The sequence below is a fragment of the Mesoplodon densirostris genome, chromosome 13 (genome assembly GCF_025265405.1).
Source record: "Mesoplodon densirostris isolate mMesDen1 chromosome 13, mMesDen1 primary haplotype, whole genome shotgun sequence".
Classification (NCBI taxonomy): Eukaryota; Metazoa; Chordata; class Mammalia; order Artiodactyla; family Ziphiidae; genus Mesoplodon; species Mesoplodon densirostris.
In genome coordinates this window covers 49,491,069-49,514,959 of record NC_082673.1, presented here as the reverse complement: position 1 = coordinate 49,514,959, position 23,891 = coordinate 49,491,069, and the positions used below count along the sequence as shown (strand labels likewise).

At 37.8% G+C, this 23,891-nt stretch overlaps 1 long non-coding RNA gene across 1 annotated transcript in view; it reads right to left on the bottom strand.

Annotated features, from left to right (window-relative positions):
- The window catches only part of LOC132500974 (uncharacterized), a 76,291-nt gene extending 52,664 nt beyond the window's left edge, over window positions 1–23,627 (bottom strand). The window contains exon 1 of the long non-coding RNA XR_009534103.1: window positions 23,555–23,627. This is a non-coding gene — a long non-coding RNA (uncharacterized LOC132500974). The remainder of the gene's footprint in view (window positions 1–23,554) is intronic.
- Window positions 23,628–23,891: the final 264 nt, after the last annotated feature.

Here is a 23,891-nt window from a genome sequence, read left to right as displayed (position 1 = left end):
GGAGAGAGCTTTACATGTTACTAATATTTAGAGAAATTGGGAAGGAAGAGGAACCTGTAAAAGAAACTGCTTAGAAAATTTTTGTGCAGTTGTCTGTGTACTTAAGTACAACATACTCATTCTGGGTTTCAATTTTTTTTCTTTATTTTACAGTATGGCCCCCTCTAATTGTGAACAAAAAATTACTTGTATACTGGTGCCCTACATAATTTTTTTCTTGTGACTGATATGCTCCTGGAAGTAAGTATTGCTATGTCTATTTTGGCACTTTTTAATTTTGCTTTTGGAAAGAGAAGATTGCGTTTGAATAAATGTTTTGAGATAGGTATTCAGGGTTAGATCTGAGCACAGAAAGCAAAATAATGGCACTTTAACACTTTGTATTTAGAATCCCTTCTATTTAGGGTTTCCTTTTTCATAAACTTCACCTTATGTAATTAAGGATCTCTCCTGACACTCAGCAAGTAAAAGAGACTGACCAATACATTCATACAGAGGAGCCAGCCGATGTAGCTGGAAAAGGCACAGCAAGTTTACAAGTTTTTATATTGTGAACTTTCCTATGGCAGACATCATTAATTGATTATAGCCAATATTCTTGCTGAACTTCCCTTGGAATTCTTCAAAATGTAGCATTCCAGGTCATCAAAACCAATCAGTGGGGATTAATTGGGGTGATAATAGGCATCTGTGATCTTATTAAACCATCAAGGTTTATGTACAAAATTAAGAGAAAACGTGAGCAGAGACATTCATCCGAAAGAAGAATATGTTAATATCAGAATTTCAGGAATTGTGGAAGCATTTGATTAGCTGCTGTCCTTCAAATCAGATGATGTGGGTGAATAATTACCTTGTAGGGTAAGGCTTAAGCTGAGAGTGGAAGGAGAAATTGTTAAACATCAGTTTGGCCAGCAGTCATGTTTAAACACAATCTATGAAAAGAGGTTTGGGTGTAAAAAGTTAAGGAATACTGAGGTCAGAAAGAGAAAGAATTTAAGGGAAAAATGGAAAAATCAGTGTGTATGTAAGTGATGGAAGTGAGGCAGGTAGAAAAGAAGAAGAAAGCATATTTTTTGGCTCTAAATGAAGCAGACATCAACATTTCTGAGTTTCATAAAATGTTTATGGCCATGTACTGATCCTTCGGATACTCAGCCCACTGAAAATGCTTAGGTGACCTTGACTTAAAGAAACATTAATTTTGAAGGTCACAAAAATATATTTATCCATCTGGACATACCTAAGACTGGAAATTGATTTTCATTTATTTTAAAACAAAACTGTTCCTTAATTGGTTTTACTAAAGTTTACTTTTAAGTAAATTGTTCACAGTTGATTTGTTTTTATATCATTGGAGGGGAGATTCTGAAAATTGTGGTATTCTCATACCACATAGATGTTCAACTATGTGTTTTAACAAATGTTTGTTCTTCTTAAATATTTATTAGGCCCCCATAACTTGTCAGGCGTGCATATTTACCCTCACACCTTACTCAGCTAAAGCAAAAAAAGGGCCATTTGGCTTTTGGTTTGGGATCCATTTATATTAAGGAAGGGGAGGAAGAAATGTTGAAAATTCAGTAGCATCCCTAATATTTCTCAGAATCTTTTTCATTTATTGTTGTAAAAAGATCTCAAGTCCAATTACTACTATTTATCACCTCCTCACTGCATGAAAAAATATTGAAAAACTGTATCCTGTTGGTAGTTAGAGAGCAAGTATGGCAAAAATTCTTTCCCTCTTCTGACCATGATGTAAACCTAACACTATTGCATTCAAGTAAAACTCCAAAGGCGCTCTCTGCTCCTAGACTTAATGGACAAATTTAACAATTCAGTCTGCTGTCCTGGTGTTTTCTAGTTGCTCAGGGCTGGTTGTCAGCAGCTCATTTGGCAACCCTGTAGGAGAGGTTAATTAGCAGGGAGAGTTGAAGAGTGCTACCCAGAGGGAGCAGGAGTTCTGTGCCCACTGGGAGCCTGGAAGACAAACAAAGAAGTTAGGAAGTATTTATTTTCTCTGTTGGGGAATCTTTTTCTCCATGGGACTTGAGTTCAAACAGGGGCCAGCAACTTGTTGCCTCCACATGAGAAGCACAGAATCAAAGTGCCCTGAAAATGAATGATGGTTAGAATGGGGATCAGAGACTTGACTTGTAGTCAGGAAGCCAAAAGGTTTTGTTGCTCTCCATAGTAAAAGGCTATTGATTGCTGCAAGTAAGTGCTCACTATTCCTTGAAGTTTAAGTTTATTCAATCTTTTGCCCTTTGAGAGTCCCTTGTTGTTAAGAACTACTATGGAATTTAGCACTTAATATAAAATGAATTATTTGTGATCAGCCATGACTGCTCTCACAGGCTACAAGTCTACTGTCAAGGGGAAAGTGAAGGACACTTTACCTAATATAGGTTTTACTGAGAGGTCATTTTTGAAGGGACCTTAACACAACACACCCTGGAATGCTCATCACTGTGTCTTACCTTCAAAACTGATGGATTGGGTGCTGGAATAGGAGAATCTTTTCAAAAATTTCCTACTACTGTGCAAGAAGGCACTGTAGTTGTTTTAAGCTGGAAAAATGGAAACAGCAGTACCAGGAAACTTATGCCTCCTAAACAGACAGAATCAATTAGGTTTGCAATCATTGATACATTTACTAGTGTGATGTCAGAGAAGAACGTTAACCATGCCAGTGTCTATCCAGTTGTATCTACAATCTCTTCAGCAAGAGTCTGGGCATTCGCAAATAATCTAAGGGCCACAGAGGCTGTTTGGGGCTTACCCATCTCTGTTTCTAGTATACAGGATAGTAGTTTTTCTGAAATGATGTTTTTTTTTCAGATTACAAATGTAATACCTAGTGATAAATATCATTAATATTTTTAAAGAGTTTATTTTTTAGAGTAGTATTAGGTTTACAACAAAATTGAGAGGGAAGTATAGAGATTTCCCATATACCCCCTAGCTACCTTCATTATCCATATCACTCACCAGAATGGTCCATTTTTTAAATCAGGTATAACCCTACATTGACACATTATTATCACCCAAAGTCCATAGTTCACCTATGGATTCATACTTGATGTTGTACATTCTATACATTTGTACAAATGTATAATAACATAAGCCTGTCATTATATTTTTATGACCCTAAAGGTCCTCTCTGCTCTGCCTATTCATCCCACCCTGCACAACCCCTAGCAATCACTAATCTTTTTATTGTCTCCATAGATTTACCTTTTTCAGAATGTCACATGGTTGGAATCATATAGTATATAGCCTTCTCAGATTGGCTTCTTTCACTTAATAATATGCATTTAAGTTTCTTCAATGTCTTTTCATGGCTTGATAGCTCATTTATTTTTACCATGAAATAATTTTCCATTGTCTGTAAATACTACAGTTTATGTGTTCACTTATCAACTGAAGGAAATCTCGATTTCTTTCAAGTTTTGGCAATTACGAATAAAGCTGCTATAAACATCCTTGAACATGGTTTCAACTCCTTTAGGTACTATGAAATATATACATAAACATACATAATCAAGTACATTTTGCTATTATTATTTTGAACAAACTGTTATCTGTTAGGTTAAAATTCTTTATTTTTACTTATTCCTTCACTGATGCTTTACTTTTCTAATGCAGACCAGAGATTCTGACCTGTATTATTTTCCTTCTTTCTAAAGAATGTCTGTTAACATTTCTTGCAAGACAGGTCTACTGGTAACAAATTCCCTAACTTTTGGTTTGTCTGGGAAAGCCTTTATATCTACTTCACTTTTGAAGAAAAATTTCACAGGGTAGAGAATTCTAGGTTGGTGGGTTTTTTTTCTCTGTCAACACATTATATATTTCACTATTCTTAGAAGTCAGATGTAATTCTTATCTTTGTTTCTCTATAGGTAAAGTGTTTTTCCCCCCCTGGATTCTTCTAGACTTTTTTCTTTATCTTGATTTTCATATTTTGTAAATGATATGCTGATGTGTAGGTTTTTGGGTCTGTGGTTTGGTGTCTGACATTAATTTGGAGGACATTCTCAGTCGTTATGGTTTAAAATATTTCTTCTGTTCATTTCTCTTTTTCTTCTCCTTCTAGTATTCCCATCATGTATATGTTAATCTTTTATAGTTGTCCCACATTCCTCAGATATTTGGTTCTGTTCTTCACTCTTTGTTCTGTTTGCTTTTCTGTTTTCAGGGATTCTATTGATATAAGCTCTAGGTCGGAGTTTCTTTACTCAGACATGTCCAGTCTGCTAATAAACCCATCAAAGGCATTCTTTATTTGTATTACAGTTTTATCTCTAGCACTTATTTCCAGTTCCTAATTAGGATTTCTATCACTCTGCTTTCTTTGTTCATCTGTCTTGCATATTGTATAGTTTATCTATTAGACCCCTTAGTGTATTAATCATAGTTATTTTAAATGAATGGTCTGATAATTCCAACATCCCTGCCAAGTCTGATTCTGATGCTTGCTTTGTATCTTCAACTTATGATATTTTGTCTCTTGGTATGCCTTGTAATTTTCTATTTTCCTTCCAGTTTTGTTGAAATATAATTGACACACAGCATTGTATAAGTTAAAGGTATACTGCATAATGATTTGATTTACACACATCATGAAATGATTACCACAATAAGTTTAGTGAACATCCATCATCTCATACAGATACAAAATAAAGGAAAAAGAAAAAAATATTTTTTCCTTAGGACTTACTCTCTTAACAACTTTCATATATAACATACACAAGTGTTAATTATATTAATTATATTGTACATTATATTCCTAGTACTTACTTGTCTTATAGCTGGAAGTTTGTAGCTTTTGATGACTTTCATTCAATTCTCCCTACCCCCATTCCCTGCCTCTGGTAACCACAAAGCTGATCTCTTTTTCTATAAGTTTGTTTGTTTGTTGAAGTATAATTGACCTACAACATTATGTTAGTCCCTAGTTCACAACATAGAATTTGTTATTTCTATACATTACAAAATGAACACCATGACTAGTCTAGTTACCATCTGTCACCTTACAAAGATATTATATTACTATTGACTATATTATTCATGCTGCACATTTCATCCCTGAGACTCATTTACTTTGTAACTGGAAGTTTTTACCTTTTAATTTCCCTCACCTATTTCATTCAACCCTCCAGCCCCCTTCTTTCAGATAACCACCCAGATATTCTCTGTATCTATGATTCTGTTTCTTTTTTGTCATGTGTGTTCATTTGCTTTTTTTTTTTTAGATTCTACGTACAAGAGAAATCATATGATATTTGTCTTTCTTTGTCTGACTTATTTCACTTAGCACAATACCCTGTAGGCTCATTCATGTCACAAATGGCAAGATTTCATTCCTTTTTATGATTGAGTTACATATATACCACATATTCTTTATCCATTCATTTATTGAAAGCACTTAGGTTGCTTCCATATCTTGGCTATTGTAAATAATGCTTCAGTGAATGTAGAGGTGTGTATATCTTTTCAGATTAAAGTTTTTCTTTTCTTCAGATAAATACCTAGGAGTGGATTTGCTGCATCATATGGTAGTTCTATTTTAAATTTCTTCAGGACTCTCCATACTGTTTTCCATAGTGGCTGTACAGATTTATGTACCTGCCAATAATGCACTAGGGTCTCTTTCCTACACATCTTTACCAACACTTGATATTTGTTGTCTTTTTGAGAATAGCCATCCTGACATTTGTGAGGTGATATCTCACGGTAGTTTTGATTGACATTTCCCTGAAGATTAATGATGTTGAGCACCTTTTCACTTGCTTGAACGTCTGCATGTCGTCTTTGGGAAACCATTTATTCAGATCCTCTGCCCATTTTTTAATCATGTTGCTTGTTTTTTTTTGATGTTGAGTGGTATGATTTCATTATATATTTTTGGATATTAACCCATTATCAGATATATTGCTTGCAAATATCTTCTCCCTTTCAGTAGGCAACCTTTTTGTTTTGATGATAGTTTCTTTTTCTGTACAAAAGCTTTTTAGTTTGATGTAGTCCCATTTGCTGATTTTTGCATTTGTTTCCATTGCCTGAAGATATATATCCCTCCAGAAATACTGAAACCAATGTCAAAGAGAATGTTTTCTACTATAATTTTTATGGTTTCAGGTTGAGTGTGGATATTGAACCATCCTTGCATCCCTGGGACAAATCCCACTTGATCATGGTGTGATTCTTTTAATGAATGTTGAATTTGGTCTGCTAATGTTTTGTTGAGGATTTTTGCATCTTTGTACATCAGTGATATTGGCCTGTAGTTTCTTTTATTCTGGTGTCTTTGTCTGGTTTTGGTATCAGGGTGATGGTGGCCTCATTGAATTAGTTTGGAAGCAGTCCTTCCTCTGCAATTTTTTAGAATAGTTAGAGAAGGATAGGTGTTAACTCTTCTGTAAATCTTTGGTAGAATTCACCTGTAAAGCCATCTGGCCCTGGACTTTTTTTATTATTATTATTACCAATTCAATTTCATTACTGTTAATTGATTTGTTCATATTTTTTCTTTCTTTCTGGTTCAGTCTTAGGAGATTGCACATTTCTAGGAATTTGTTCCTTTCTTGTAAGTTGTCCATTTTATTGGTAAATAATTTTTTGTAGTAATATTTTATGATCTTTTGTATTTATGTGGTGTCAGTTACAACTTCTCTTTCATTTCTGAGTTTATCGATTTAGGCCCTCCCTCTTTTTTCCTGATAAGTCTGGCTAAAATTTTTATCAATTTTATTTACATTTTTAAGCAAACAGCTCTTGGTTTATTGATCTTTTCCATTGTTCTTTTCAGTCTCTACTTTTTTTTTTTTTTCAGTAAGCGGGCCTCTCACTCTTGTGGCCTCTCCCATTGTGCAGCACAGGCTCCAGATTCGCAGGCTCAGTGGCCATGGCTCATGGGCCCAGCTGCTCCAGGGCATGTGGGATCTTCCCAGACTGGGGCATGAACCCACGTCCCCTGCATCGGCAGGCGAACTCTCAACCACTGTGTCACCAGGGAAGCCCTACTTCATTTTTTTTGCTTTGATATTTATGATTTTTTTTCCTGCTACTAATTTTGTGCTTTGTTCTTTTTCTAGTTGTTTTAGTTGTAAGGTTAGGTTGTTTTTTTTTTTTTTTTTGAGATTTCTGGTTTACTGAGGTAGGCTTGTATCACTATAAACTGCCCTCTTAGAACAGTATTTGTTGTGTCCCATAGATTCTGGATGATTGTGTTTTCATATTCATTTGTCTCCATGTATTTTTAAATGTCTTCTTTGATTTCTTCATTGACACATTAGTTGCTTAATAGCATAATGTTTAACCTCCATGTGTTTTCTGTTTCCTGCAGTTTTTTTTCCTTGTTGTTGATTTCTAGTATTATACTGTTGTGGTCAGAAAGGTGCTTGATATGACTTCAATCTTCCTTTATGTAATAGGAATGAAGAAGTCAGAATTATTTTAGTCTCAGTTAAACTTTAGGTGCCTTGCTTAAAAGATCAAGTGGGAGAAGAATTCATTAGTTCCAGTTTTCTGATTGCTGCTTAGGGCAATAATGCTAGGGAAAAGAACTTATTATAAAAAGTCTACCCACACACACATAAACACACATGTACATAAAACATAGTTAAGATTTCCAAAGTAGATCAAAATGTCTCATAACATAATTCATTTACTAGCAACACTGAAAAGTTTTCTTTCAATGCACAACCCATTCATATACAATTATCATAAAATATATTGCATGTATCCTTTATAATCTCCTATCCACATTTTCACCAGAATTAACTTTCCCAGGGAATAAATTGGATCATAGTTCTATTTCACTTAGTTTTACATTAACTCCCAATCAACTACAGGAAAAATCTAAGCCCTTTAAATACATATAAGTCACCTCACAATCAGTCCATGCTGCCCTCTGCATCCAAATTATTTATAGATCCCAAAACACACTATGCTGGTTCATGCCCAAATGCTTTGTGAAAGTTATTTCAGTGGCCTGAAATATTATTTTCTCCTCTGTCTACCTAGTCAACCCAGTTCTGCCTTCCCTTAGCATATCCTGCCAATGTGAGCCCCTTCTTCCTACCTGTACCTCTGCAACGTTTTACACCTACACTTTATTGGGACCTGTTCTAGTATTTGTCTTTTTCACTAACTAGTCTGGGAGCTCCTGGGGAACAGGAATTGTGTCATTTTGTCTTTGTATTCTCATCAGCTAGCTCAGCACTTGGTACATAGAAGGTGCCCAATGAATGCCTGTTGAATGTGTGAATGAGTGGGTGAACATGTTAACACATGAACAGAGCCCCTAATCATGAAATGGAATCTAAGTTCTGGTTGGCTCTCTTTCATATACCATCACTCATATTGTGAATAGGACAATTCACTATTATTGAGCTCAGTTGCATAAACACTGGGTTGCTATGGAAGCTGTTGAAACTCTTTGCTACTTCACATGAAGAGAGATGTTCCTGGGTCCAGCTGTGCTGGCTGCCTTTTTTCAATCAGCTCCTCTTAAAGAGAAGGATTTTTTCTCCTTATTAATCCTGAAATGGTGGCTAGACAGTAGGATTGCCATGAAATGCATGTAAAGCATTTCACCCTAGGCAAGGCCCATCATAAGTGCTTAATAAATATTAGCTATTATTATTTGAGTATTTAAAGACTTCTTTATGTGAAAGATACCATTAAGTTTTATTATTGACTGATACTACTTTCAATTTAAATCACAAATATTTCATGTTTTTTGGTTTAAGATCTCATTCTATGTACAACTTTTATCTCTTGGAAAGAGCCTGATTCTAAGAAGTAAAAATGAACAAAGAAAAACATGAAATGTGAATTAGAGAATAAAACTGATGAGTTTATGCACTTGTCTCACCTTAGTTTATAGTTTAATCATTACTCCTAAAATTGCATTTGTTTTGCTTTTAATGTCTCCTCAAATATATATTTGTATGTAACATTTCTATTACATCAAATTTGAGGTTTGGCTAACTGCTATCAAACTCCCACTGAAGTCAAGGAGTCTAATTTTTGAGATGTTTCATTTGAGTTTTAGTAATGGACACCTGCTCATCTCAGCCTCTTGTGGTCTCCCTTGTTTACAGAAAATAAGATAAATATTGGATTTCTTCTTTGGGCCACAGGGGAAATAATTCTGGCTACAGATATAGAACAGAAAAATAATCTGAGCTTTTCCTCTCTCCTTTATTTACACTCTTCTTTGTCTCTTCATTTGTGTGTGGTTGATTGTTGATATAAACCTAAATCAGATCTCTATAACTGATAATCAAAATTTGGGTTTAAGTAACTCAGCATTTATAAAAAAGGAGTGAAACAAATTGTACTTGTTAGATATCTTTCTGTTTGATTTTTGTTTGACTATGCAAGCAGTAAATTGCAGAATGTGGTTCTTTGCATAAATGCATCCATGTCAGACTCTGCTAATCCAATAAATATTTTAAATTAAAACTTAAAGTGATTAAAATGAATGCAAGAATGGCAGTTTACTTTAGAAGAGAGAAGTCTTATAAATAATGAAATGGAGGCTGTTTGTGGTTCAAGTGGAAAAACTTAGAACTTTAGAGGCAGATTAACTTTGAGTTAGATAATGTTGTGATGTGCTATGTTACATTTAGGACATAATGTACCTTCTCTGCTCTTCCATCCTTGGATTTGGAAAAAAAGAGAGCAACAGAACATGATTCATAGGGTTGTTTGGGTATTATGGAATTTGGACACACTAGGCACTCAGTTAGTAATTGTTTATTTCTCATTCTTGAACCCTCTCCTCTGAAATTTTGTCTTCTTCATGAAACAATTACATTATGTGTCTATATCTGTCCATACAAGGTTGCAGTTATGCAGTGGCTTGATGGGAAGTGTCAAAAGTGAAATGAGGGCTTCCCTGGTGGTGCAGTGGTTGAGAGTCCGCCTGCCAATGCAGGGGATGTGGGTTCGTGCCCCGGTCCAGGAGGATCCTGCGTGCCACGGAGCAGCTGGGCATGTGGGCCATGGCTGCCGAGCCTGAACATTCAGAGCCTGTGCTCCGCAGCGGGAGAGGCCACAGCAGTGAGAGACCCGCTTACCGCAAAAAAAAAAAAAAAAAAAAAAAAAAAGTGAAATGATTTGGTGAAATTATATGAGAATGTTTATGTGGCATTTATTGGGTCTAGGTGGTACTACTCGTGACCTCTATTTTAATAATGAGCAGAATATACAGTCAGAAATTTTCATGATGGGCAGGATGCACTGGAAATGCACTATGGTGGCATGAGTTAAGGACTCGGTCTCATCACAAGCTAATGTGGCAGTAATATCACATACTGCACACAGTTACTGCATTGGAAATTTTTTACTTTCAGTGGAAATAACTGAAGACATGTGGGCCATTGATACACCTTTATTGGAAATTGCAGGGGATTTCCTGAAATTAACATGAGCCACCAGTGCACAAAGTTATTCCAGCCTTTAGCAGGTACTAGGGATTTTCCTCTGAGCCACTTTGCTTTGGGAACTGGCTCCTTGCCATGCTTTATCTCTGAATTCCCTTCTGAATTCTATATTTTAGTACTTTTTTTAGGCCATAAAGTTATCATTTGATGCTACATGAGTTGGTGAATGGATAAAAGAACTTCTGCAGGTGGTAATGCTTTAACAACTACAGGAAGGAGAAAGTTGTATTTTACGGCTATCTGCACCTGGTTGTAGATATGGCTAATGGAAATCAGCAGCATATACTAATCCCTAAGCCCAGAGTTGTCTCTCTGAGAAATTGAAGTAGAAAAGAATTGATGAGCTGGCCAAAACAAAATTCCAACTGTCTCTAAAAGGGGCAATTGAAAATAAATATCTCTGGAGTGATATAGTAGAGTAGAAAAAGTGTACTCAAACCTCACTGTGTGGCCTATGACAAGTCTGTTATTCTCTCTGGTTATGTGTTTTCTCACCAGGAAAAAGAGGGTTAATACAGTGTAGAGAAGACTAAGTGAGGTAGTGTATCTAAAACACTTAGGCTGGCATATATTAAATATTCAATAAAAGTTGGTATGATTGCTTTCTCTTGATAAGCAGTTTCACATAGAGCTTTTATCTTCTTTTGGTTTATTAACTTCCCAGAGGGGTAGATAATCTTAAGTGGTAAAGTAGTAAACAGAGAAGAGAATGAGGGGAGGGGAAAATAAATCTCTAGGAGGATAGTTTGGGAAAAGCCATTCGTCTCAGTCTAAATCAGATAGAGCCTAAGATGGCATAGTTTAACCAACCACATAACTCATTCTGTCCAATTTGATTTGACAAAAATTTTTTAATGTGGTGTTATATAGTGAGGTATGAGAGCTCTAGAAAATTGAATTAGACATGACAAAAAGTTTTAGTACAATGAAAATGTAAGCACAGGCATTTAACTTTCCTTTTATCAGTCATCTTCTCCTCACCTCAGGTACACACACACACACACACACACACACACACACCTCCAGAATCTTGATTACCATTGAAATATAAAAGTAGTGGGAAAGCTGTATTAGTTCAGTTCTGGAACCTATAATATGTCACATCTGAAATTGACATGAAATATCAAGGGATTTCCACCAGGTAGAATGCAGATAGGGCCTGAATGAAGGAAGAACTGAAGGGGAGTATCATGCAACCCTATGAAAGAACAGCATCCTTAGGATTAGATGGAATCCTTGAAGAGCTCTGTTCTAACACCTCCTTACCTCAGAAAGGGCAAAAGCAGACAGTGTCTCATGGGTATGGTTGCCAGACAAAATATAGGATGTCACATTAAATTTGACTTTCAGGTAAACAAAAGATTTTTTTTTCTTTGTATAATTATGTCTCATGCAATATCTGTGACATATGCAAAGAAAGTAATTGTTTATCTGAAAGTCAAATTTATCTGAGCTGCTGTATTTTTATTTGCTAAATCCGGCAGCCCTACTCATGGGGCAACCACAAACAAAGCTTGGGGCAGCACTCTGGCCCAGACACCTAAGATAGACAGAGGATAGACATTAATTCAGCTTGTTACTGAGCAAATGGCCATGTCAGAACAGAAAAGAACAAAGAAGCAATGTTTCTACATAGAGGAGGGGCTCCCTGCTGAAGCTGCCTGTTACCTTGGCTCCATCTCCTTTCTCCAAAGACTGAAGGTTCTCCGAAGAGTTCTTGTAATTTTACAGTAAATATAATCTCCCTTCATCTTGATATAAAGGTTTCAGGCTGAACCAATTTCAGACAGAATCTCTCAATGTTTACTTTACCATGAGTCAATACTGTGTAACCATGGAACTCCTCCTATAAGAATTAGCAAAAAAAAAAAAAGACTAAAACACAAAATCCATTTTGAATAATTACTGAATTCCATAATGGGATCAATTAATAGCAGAAATAATACTAAAAATAATCAAATTAGTGAAGCAGAATATAAACTTAAGAAATATTTTCAGGACTTCCCTGGTGGAACAGTGGTTAAGAACCTGCCTATGAATACAGAGGACACTGCTTTGATCCCTGGTCTGGGAAGATCCCACATGCCACAGAGCAACTAAGCCTGTGCACTACAACTACTGAGCCTGCACTCTAGAGCCCATGAGCCACAACTACTGAGTCTGCAGGCTGCAACTACTGAAGCCTGCACGCCTAAAGCCCACGCTACACAACAAGAGAAGGCACCATTGCCATGGAACGCAATGAAGAGTAGCCCCTGGTTGCCACAAATAAAGAAAGCCCACACACAGCAACAAAGACCCAACACAGCCAAAAATAAAAATAGTGAATAAATAAAATTAAAAATAAAAGAAATATTTTCAAAACTTACAGGCAAAGAGAAGAAAACTACAAGACTTGAAGTATAGATTTAAGACATCCAAGTTTTGCAAAATAATAACCTCATAAAGAAACACCAGATCATATGGTGCAAAGTAACAGACAAGGGAAAAGTAGAAAACTTTCCTGAGATGAAAAAAAGTATTCAGTCACAGATCTAATGAAGGGAAGGCTTCAAGGAACTAAAAAGAGCCTTGGCATTGCTGGTTTCTTTTTCAAGAATTAAACATAAAATGTTATATGTATTCACACACACACAAAAATTAGTTGTTAATTAAACACCAAAAACTAAGCTGTTCTTACTTTCCTCTAAAGCACAGTTTGAGGTAGTAATCATCCATAGAGCTTTGAGCAGAAAGGGTTTTTAATGCAAGAATTCTGTCCCCAGTTTTTCCTGTAATAAGGAAGCAGAAAGACATTCTCAGACATGCAAGGACTCAGAAAGTATACTCCTCACATACTCCTCCTGGAATAATTAACTAAAGATATTTTGCAGCTAACAGAAGAAAAAATAAAATAATTAAAAAAATAAAAAAGTTATTATATGAGATTAAAAGTGAGCAGTGAAATGGATAATCATAGTTAAGCCTAAATGATTATTTCTAATATGGTATTAAAGTTTAATGCAAATATCAGACATTATCCTAGAAAAGAAAATAATAGATTGCATCAAATCATTAATTTTATAATTATGATCTATGTCTAAATCCTATATTCTATAAATTAAAAAAATAAAAATATAAAAAAAAAGTTTTTAAAAAGTGGGGATAAAATTTCTCATCTCACACCAGATGGAAACCTAAGTTATTATGCTTATAAAAATGGCTTAATTTTTTTAAATTATAAATATATTCACTAATAATCTGAAAATAGAAAATATATTCCAATCAGGTAAAATTAGCATCAGAATCTGAGAAAAAAATATGTAAAGAAAATACATTGTCAAATATAAATGATGTCAAAGTTTATGGGTTAAAATAATAATTCAGTCCAATTCTGTCTGTAAAGAGCATGGAAATCGCCACATTGTCCTAACAAGTAAAAAGCTGAACAGATTTTTTTTTTTTTTTTTTTTACTTTTTCAATCCATAAGAAAGGGGAAGACACAGGGACACAGGACAAAATGTCATCCCAGGACTGGAGATACTGAAAGGCAAATGCACAGAGTTGTAGCTTCCCAGAGCAGAGATTCATGAGTGGAAACTGCCACGGGAACTACTGTGGGATAGAAAAGCTGGACTGTGATTGATGAATTGCTGGAGGTTCAGTGTGGATATTGAGTTAAAAACTCTAGGGGACACAGTCATAGGGGAGTCCCACAATATTGTGAAGTTTACCTCCAGGAGCTTGACCAGGATCCCAAAGTAAATATCAGAAAATCCCCATAGGCTTCTGATTGGGGAAGGATAAATGAACTTTTTGGAATATACAAGAGCACTGTGTTCATCTTTTTTTTTAATTTTAATTTTAATTTTTTGTGTGTGTGGTATGCGGGCCTCTCACTGTTGTGGCCTCTCCCGTTGCGGAGCACAGGCTCCGGGCACGCAGGCTCAGCAGCCATGGCTCACGGGCCCAGCCACTCCGCAGCATGTGGGATCTTCCCGGACCAGGGCACGAACCCGTGTCCCCTGCATCAGCAGGCAGACTCTCAACCACTGCGCCACCAGGGAAGCCCGTCACTCACTTTTTAACTTGAGTTTTAATTTCTAAATGTCTTTCCAAACACAAAACAGAGGTGGGAAAATGGTATATGGGAAGCTGCAGAGATGAAATAAGCATATTCCATTCAGCATAAAGATGAATATCCAAACAACTTCTTCATAGCTGAAAGTGTCCAAATCCACTGTCTTCATTTTGTAGTCAAGGCTTCCAGAAAAATATGCTAATGGATTCCTAATTACCCAAATGCCCCATATCAGTTTCAGTAAGTATCATTATATATTATGGCCCAGCCACTCCGCGACATGTGAGATCTTCCCAGACCGGGGCACGAACCCGTGTCTCCTGCATCAGGAGACAGACTCTCAACCACTGCGCCACCAGGGAAGCCCCACTTGTTCATCTTAACAACTTAACAACATCTTAACAACTTGTTCATCTTAACAAGTTCTGCCCTCAGGGGAAATCAATTAATGAGAGTGTAACATGCCTGAGGTACAGCTGACCCTTGAACAACACAGGTTTGAACTGTGTGGGCCCACTTATATGTAGATTGTTTCAATAAATACATTTAATTTTTTTTGTAGATTTGTGGCAATTTGAAGAAACCTCCCCAAAACAGACATAGCCTAGAAATATCAAAAAAGAAAAGAAAAGAAAAAAGGTATGTCATGAATGCATAAACTACATGTAGATATACATATAACATATAAAATAAGTATTGTTTATATTATTGCTAAGGTTTCTGGTCAATGGTAGGCTATTAGTAATGTTTTAGGGAGTCAAAAGTTTAATGTGGATTTTTGACTCTGCAGGGGTTCAGCACCCCTAACCCCTCATGTTGTTCAAAGGTCAATTGTAAAATCAAAGCCTAATTGACCAAGGCAAAAGAAATACCCAACTCCAACCCATTCTAACCATCATGTCCCGCCTAAGGGTAGAGAAGAAAAAACTGAGAAACACTTTTCTAGAGTCATAGGCTCACTCAAAGACTGAGACCAAATTATAGAGCTAGAGAATACTCCCCCGAATCTCACCACCATGTTACTAAAGGCCTATTTATAGAAATTCCTTTTAACAGTACATCATATCCAGCTAACAAAAAATAATTATAAAGATTACTGGTCAAAATGGCAGAGTAGGAAGACCCTGAGCTCACCTTTTCCCATGGGCACACCATAATTACAACTATTTACAGAGTGACTATCAATGAGAATGACCTGAATTCTAGGAGAAAAGATTTTCTACAACAAAATATATAAAGAAGGAACAACAATGAGACAAGTAAGAGAGGAGGAAGCACTGTATAGTCAAGACCTACAACCCTGGTAGGCAACCCACAAAGAAGAGGATAATCACAATTGCAGAAGTTCTCCCCAAGGAATGAGGGATCAGAGCCCCACATCAGGGTCCCTAGACCGGGGGTCTTGCCTCGGGAAGATAAAGGCCAGATATCTGGCTTGGAAGGCCACCTGTGATTGCCTATGGGAGAGCTGAATGGCTGTAGGAAACAGAAACTCTGTTCTTAAATGGCACATGCAAAATCGCACATGATCTGAGTCCCAGCACAGAGGCAGTAATTTGAAAGAAGCCTGGGTCAGACCCACTTTCTAATCTTGCAGAAGCCTCCCAGGAAGGCAGGAAGCCACTGAGACTCTCCCTGGAGACATAAACACTGGTAGCATCCACTTCTGGGAGCTTGTTCTACCACAAGGACACTGGTGCTGGCAAGTCCCATTTTGTACTAGTCCTCCCTCTAGCCTTTTAATGCTGGGACCTAACCCCACCCACCAACCAGTTAGTACCCAGACCAGGTACCCCAAAGTCCAAGCATCCAGTCTCATGGGGACACAACCCCACTCACAAGTGGGCTGGCACCAACCCCAGCCTCCCACAAGGCTCCCAACAAGCTATCCCAGCACCCAGCACCACCTACCAGCCAGCCAGAACCTGGAACCCAGAAGGCCCTGGGACTAGCAGGCTACACAGCCAGCTATGCTGGAACCTGTGCCTCCCAGCAACAAGACAGCCCCAGCCCTCAGATCCCCTGGGTCCAGCAACCAGTTGCCCCAGGACCCCCTGGGCCCACAGCCAATCATACCTGGACATGGCCTCACCCACCAGCAGGCCAGCAACAGCTCTGCAACCCCTGGGCCCTACAGCCAGCCATGACAGGAACTGGCCCCAACCACCAACAGCCTGACACCAGCCCCAGGACTCCCCATACCTTGTAGTCAGGTGTACCAGGATCCATCCCTGCTTAACAGCAACTGACAGCCTTCACACAAGGCAGGGCCTGACATCTAACTGGGCCAGCACCCAGCTCCTTCTACCAGCTCACCTGCAGTAGTTTGCCCCACCACAACAGATGGGCTGACTCAGCTCACGTAGGGGGCACTCCTAGATCATATAACTCTAGAGACCAGAGGTAGTGTGCTGTTGGGCCCTATAAGACATCTCTAACATAAGGCCATTTCTCCGAGATAGGAAACATAACAGACCTACTTACTACATACAACTAAACACAGAGAAGTAGGCAAAATGAGGTGACAAAGGAATATGTTCCATACAAAGGAAAAAGATAAAACCTCAAAGGACTAAGTGAGTGGAGGCAATTAAGCTACCCAATAAAGAGTTCAAGACAATGATGGTAAAATGCTCAATGAACTCTGGAGAAGAAAGGATAAACATAGCTAAAAGTTTAACAAAGAGTTAGAAAATATAAAGAAGAACCAAACAGGGCTGAAGAATATAATAACTGAAATAAAAAGTACACTAGAAGGAATCAACAATAGATTAGATGATACAGAGGAATGAATCAGTGAACTGGAAGACAGAGTAGTGAAAATCTACCAAGCTGAACAGAAAAAAAGAAAACAAAAAAGGATTAAAAAAATGAGGACAGGGAGTGGCCTAGATAGTTTAGTTGGAAGAACCTGAGCTCACTCTTCTGACAGGTACACCAAAATTACTAATATTTACAGAGAAATTATTTTTTTAAGTTTATTTATTTACTTTTTTATTATTTTTGGCTGCATTGGATCTTTGTTGATGCTGGCGGACTCTTCTCTATTTGTGGTGAGTGGGGACTACTCTTTGTTGCAGTGTGGACACTTCTCACTGCAGTGGCTTCTCTTGTTTGGAGCACTGGCTCTAGAGTGCAGGCTTAGTAGTTGTGGCACACAGGCTTATTTGCTCCACAGCATGTGGAATCTTCCCGGACCAGGGCTTGGACCCATGTCCTCTGCATTGGCAGGCAGTTTCTTAACCACTGTGCAACCAGGGAAGTCCCACAGAGAAATTTTTGATGAGAAAGACCTGAAAACTAGTAGAAAACATCTTCTACAACTAAAGATATAAAGAAGGAACCACAACAAGATGTGTAGGAGTTGTGGAGACACAGTATAGTCAAGGCCCATACTCCAGGGTGGATGACCTACAAATAGGAGGATAATTACAATTGTAGAGGTTCTCCTCAAGGAGTGAGGGATCTGAGTCCCACACAGGGCTCTCCAGACTGAGGGCCCTGCACCAGAAAGATGAGCACCCAGAAGATTTGGTTTTGAAGGCTATTGGGGCTTATGTTTTGGAGAGCCAGAAGGCTGTAGGAAATAAAAACTCCACTCTTAAAGGGTGCAAACAAAACCTCACATGCTCCAACACTTCAGGCCAAACAGCTAGCTGGGCAGGGACACAGCTTCACCCACCAGCAGGCTGGCTGCCTAAGACCCCTAAACTCCCAGCTTCTCCAGGACCTGAGATTATCCACCAGATTGGACCTGGCTCTGGTCACCAAGTGCACCTGCACTAGCCCCAGGATACGCAGGGCCCTGCAGTCAGAGAATGTGGGACACAACCCTGCCCACTAATGAGCTGGCACTAGCCCTGGGACCAGCCTTACCCACCAGTGGGAAGGCACCAAACCCAGGACAACCTGGATCCCACTGTGTCTACCAGCTGGCTAATACAAGCTCTAAGACCACCAGGATTCTGGCACCAGAGACCCTGGACCTGGCTTTTTCCACCAGTGAGCCAACACTAGACACTGGATGCCCTGGACACTGGTCCCACATATCAACATGCCAAAACCAACTCTGTGATCCTCAAGGTCATGCAGGCAGGAACTCCAAGATCTGGCTCCACCCAGTAGTGGCTGACACTAACCCCAGGACACCTGGAACCTAACACTGCCCACCAGTGGACTGATGCCAGATCTGGGACCCCAGGTCCTGCAGCCAGAGACCCTCATATCCAGCTCTGCACATCAGTGGGTAGACACCAGCTCCAGGATCCCCTGGTTCTGGTCCCACAACCAGTGGGTTGACACCAGCGCCAGGACTACCTCAGCTTTGTAGCCTGCCATGTCAAGACTCAGCTCTCCCACCACCAGGCTGACACCAGCTTCAAGATACCTTGGGCCCCTCAGCCAGCTACCCTGGGATCTGGCCACACTCACTGTCAGAATGACACCAGCTTTGGGACACCCTAGACCAGTGGGTAATAATTAGAACAGGGACCTCCTCCCCAGAGCTCCACAACCATCCACCTCATGATCCAGCCCCACCTACCAGCACCTGGCAGTCTTCTCACAGGACAGGGCCTTGCAACCAATCAGAACAGGGATGAACCACGTCTATAAGACAGCCCCCAGTAGTCAGCCCATAACAGAAGGACCCATGCAACATATGTAGGGGGCACCCCTAGAGCATATAGCTCTGGTCACTGGAGGAAAGTGTGCTGTTCAAATGCATAAGACATCTCCTACAAATGATCACTTTTCCAAGGTCATGAAAGGTAACCAACCTACAAAATACATAGAAGTACAAACAGCAAACTTAGGCAAAATGAGGTGACAGAGGAATGTGTTCCAAATGAAGGAACATGATAAAACTCCAGAAGAAGATTTAACTGAAATGGAGATAAGCAATCTACCTGCCAAACAGTCCAAGATAATGATTATAATGATGTTCAAAGACTCAGGAGAAAATGGAATGAACAGAGTAAAAAGTTAGAAGTTTTTAACAAAGATTTAGATCATATAAAGAAGAACCAAACAGAGGTGAAGAATACAATAACTGAAATTTAAAAAAATACACTAGAAGGGATCAACAGTAGATTAGATAATATAGAGAAACAGATCAACAAGCTGGAAGACAGAGTAGTAGAAATCACTGAAGCTGAACAGAAAAAAGAATAAAGAATAAAAATAAGTGAGAACTGTTTAAGAGACCTCTAGGGCAACATCAAGTGTACTAACATTTCCATTATAGGGGTCCAGAAGAAGAGAGAGAGAAAGGGGAAGAGAGCATATTAAAAGACTGAAAACAAAGAAGAAGTAAAAAAATACCTGGAGACAAATGAAAATAAAAACACAATAATCCAAAATCTATGGGACACAGCAAAAGCATTTCTAAGAGGGAAGTATATAGTGATACAAGCCTACCTCAGGAAACAAGAAAAAATCTCAAATAACCTAACCTTACACCTAAAGAAGCTAGAAAAAGAGAACAAAACCCAAAGTTAGTGGAAAGAAAGAAATGAAAATGACCAGAGCAGAAATAAATGAAATAGAGACTAAAATATAGAAAAGATCAATTAAACTAAGCTGAAAAGACAAAATTGGTAAACCTTTAGCCAGACTCATTAAGAAAAAAAGAAGAGAGAGGGAACAAATCAATAAAATCAGAAACGAAAAAGAAGTTGCAACTGACACCACATGAATGCAAAGTATCATAAAAGATTACTACAATTACTTGCCAATAAAATGGGAAACATAGAAGAAATAGACAAATTCCTAGAAATGTACAATTTCCCAACTAAACCAAGAAAAAGAAAATATGAACAGACCAATTAACAGTAATGAAATTGAATCAGTAATAAAAGTATGCCCACCAAACAAAAGCCCAGGGCCAGATGTCTTCAAAACTGAATTCTACCAAACATTTAGAGAAGAGTTAAAACCTATTTTTCTGAAACTATTCCCAAAAATTGCAGAGGAAGGACCACTTCCAAACTCTTTCTATGAGGCCACCATCACCCTGATACCAAAGCCAGACAAAGATACCACAGAAAGGAAAATTCAGGCCAACATCACTGATGAAAGTAGATGCAAAAGTTTTCAACAAAACATTAGTAAACCAAACTCAACATACATTAAAAGGAGCATACACCATGATCAAGTGGGATTTATCTCAGGGATGCAAGTATGAATCAACATCTTGCAACAAGTTGCAAGATAGAAAAGTAAGATACAAAAATCTGTTGTGTTTCTTTACACTAAGAATGGACAACTGGCAAGAGAAATTAAGAAAACAATCGTATTTACAAGAGCATCAAAAAGAATAAAATACCTAGGAATAAATCTAAAAAGGAGGTAAAAGACCTGTACTCAGAAAACTGTAAAATGTGATGAAAGAAGCTGAATATGACACAAAGAGATGGAAAGATATACCATGTTCATGGATTGGAAGAATTAATATTGTTAAAATGACCATACTCCCCAGGACAATCTAGATTTATGCAATCCTTATCAAAATACCAGTGGCATTTTTCACAAAACTGAAGGGAGGAGGATGAGGGGATGGACAAAACAGGTGAAGGGGATTAACACATACAAACCTCCAGTTACATAATGAGTTATGCAGATGAAGTATACAGCATATAGCGTATGGTCAATATTATAATAACTTTGTATGGAGACAGGTGTTTATTAGACCTATCATATTGTTAATTTCATAATGAACAGTATGCAACCATCAAATCACTATGTAGTGCATGTAAAATTAACTTAATATTGTACATCAACTATATATATATTTTTTTAATTTTTATTTATTTATTTATTTATTTTTGACTGTGTTGGGTCTTCATTGCTGTGCACAGGCTTTCTCTAGCTGTGGCAAGTGGGGGCTACTCTTTGTTGCAGTGAGAAGGCTTCTCACTGTAGTGGCTTCTCTTGTTGAGGAGCACGGGCTCTAGCAGCATGAGCTTTAGTAATTGTGGCACGCAGGCTCAGTAGTTGTGGTGCATGGGCTTATTTGCTCCATGGCATGTGGGATCTTCCTGGACCTGGGATTGAACCCTTGTCCCCTGCACTGGCAGGTGGACTCTTAACCACTGCACCACCAGGGAAGTCCCCACATCAACTATATTTTGATAAACATTACATAGAGTAGAGGACTCCCTACAGTATTACTAGATCAGTTCTCCTTTACATTTGAGGGTAAGGTAAAATGAGAAGCTGTTTCTCAATACCACCCTCTTATACTGAAAGTACACTTGTTTGGAGAAAAAGAACACATGACCTTGTGCTATACAGCTTTATGATCACAGAAAAGACACCTGAGTCCAAGGGCAGGATGAGATATGGGAAGGCATGAGCATCCTACCTGTTTAACCGAGTCCCAATCTCTCTATAAGAAAAGGTTGAACCAGTTACTTCCTAAGTGCATGCATTAGAATCATGGGAGTGTTTTTATTAAACATGCAGAGTTCCTGGCCCAACTACTACATATTTAAAATAGTTGTATGGTCTTGAGCAGTTACTGAAATTTTCTATGTTTCAGTAACCTCAACAACGAAAAATGAAGATAACAATAGTATCTGTTATTGGTTTGTTTGAGGATTATAAGGATTTTGTCTTGTTTTTCTTCTTCAAATGACTATTTTTGTCTAAAATTCCTTATGAGCTATTAAGTTTTAAAAATAGACTTAAATTTTTTATCATCATTTATTTCATTTAAACTTTGAAAAGTGGAGACTTTCGTATTTCATCATTTGCTTACATATGACATTGAGACTGTTGGTTTTCTTCCTCTGTCTAGCATTCTAAATGTTAAATACAAATCACAGGGCTATCTTTAAAAGCTGTTTTAAGAAAATTCATAGTCAAGTGGCAGTTCCCTCAGGACAAGCCTCCCTTCTCACTGACACAACTCAGATCTGTGCTGTATTTCTAGCAAAGGCAGCCTCTGGGTAATCAGGGGTCAGACAGTACAATTTGACCTGTGCATGACTGAAATGTATTCCTAAGAAGTAATAGGTAATTCGACCTAATTTGGCTTGAGCCTCTCATCAGCTGAGATGAGATTACCAGAGAACAATTATAGAGGGTGATTTGATGCCTCTGACCTACAGTCAGCTGGAGACTGTAGTTGGATCATCTCACCTATGAAATTTCCCTGAGGGCTTCCAGATGATGATTTTAAATGCTAATTACTACATGTAGTCAATGCTCTGATAAAATTGAGAGCATTTTGATTTATGATGTGTATTAAGTAAAAGCAAGAACTAAACCCAGTAGATTTAAAAGATTTAAACATACTCAGAAGGTTTTGGCACAAAAAGAGAACTGCAAAGACCCTTTTATCAATAGTCATATTCATTTCAGCTCAGAAATATTTTCTACTTATTACTGTCAATGATACCACTGTAGAAGTTGACCCAATTCTTTCCAAATCTGCAGTTTTTCTTTTTTGTAATATGTATATGTATATATATATATATATATATATATATATATATATATATATATATATATATATATATATATATATCTTCTCCAGCTTGCCAACAATTCTGGCACAGTCAGAAGTAGGACTGGCTCCTATATAGGAGATTTGGGCATTTAAGGGGGTCCAATTCTGAGCTAAATAGAATTTGAAAGGCAGGGCCAGTCCATGGATCTTCTTCCTGAATCTACCTAACTGAAAGCATGTCAAAGAGGGTTCACAGATGGAGACCAGGAACTTCTAGCCACAGATTCACCCTACCCTAAATCTGGCCCTTTAGATTGTATATTCAAATATCAGAGATGTGACATAAGCCTAGGCATGTGTGTCAAGACAAATAGGATTCAATGAAACTCTGACCATTTTTGCTCTGTTAAAGTGCTCAATTACTTAGCATCTATAAATTTCAGCTTCTGTAAAAATGGAGATTATAGCACTAATTCTTCATACAGTTGTTACAAACACTAAATAAGTTAAGTGCCTAACACAAGGTGAGTACTCAATGTATACAAACGAAAACATTCTACCTTTAATAAGAGTCAGCGTACCTGGGTTTGAGTTTTGGTTTTGCCATTATGTACTCTCGAACAATAGCAGTTCAGCCTCTAGGTTTCATTTTCGTCATCTTCAAAATGAGATGGAAAAACTACATTAGAATTTTTCAAACTGTTTTAAGGAACTGTTATATTCCACAAAAATGCCTCATAGGATATGACTCAGGTTTATCTTTCAAAAACAATGTTTAAACTGAAATAGATACACATGCATATGTATGTGGGATATATATCCATATTTTATCATGTTGATGGAACCTAATATTATGTAAATGTTCTTTTTTGAACTTGTAAAATTGATTTACCTGGTGTTCATTTCAATTAGTGGGGG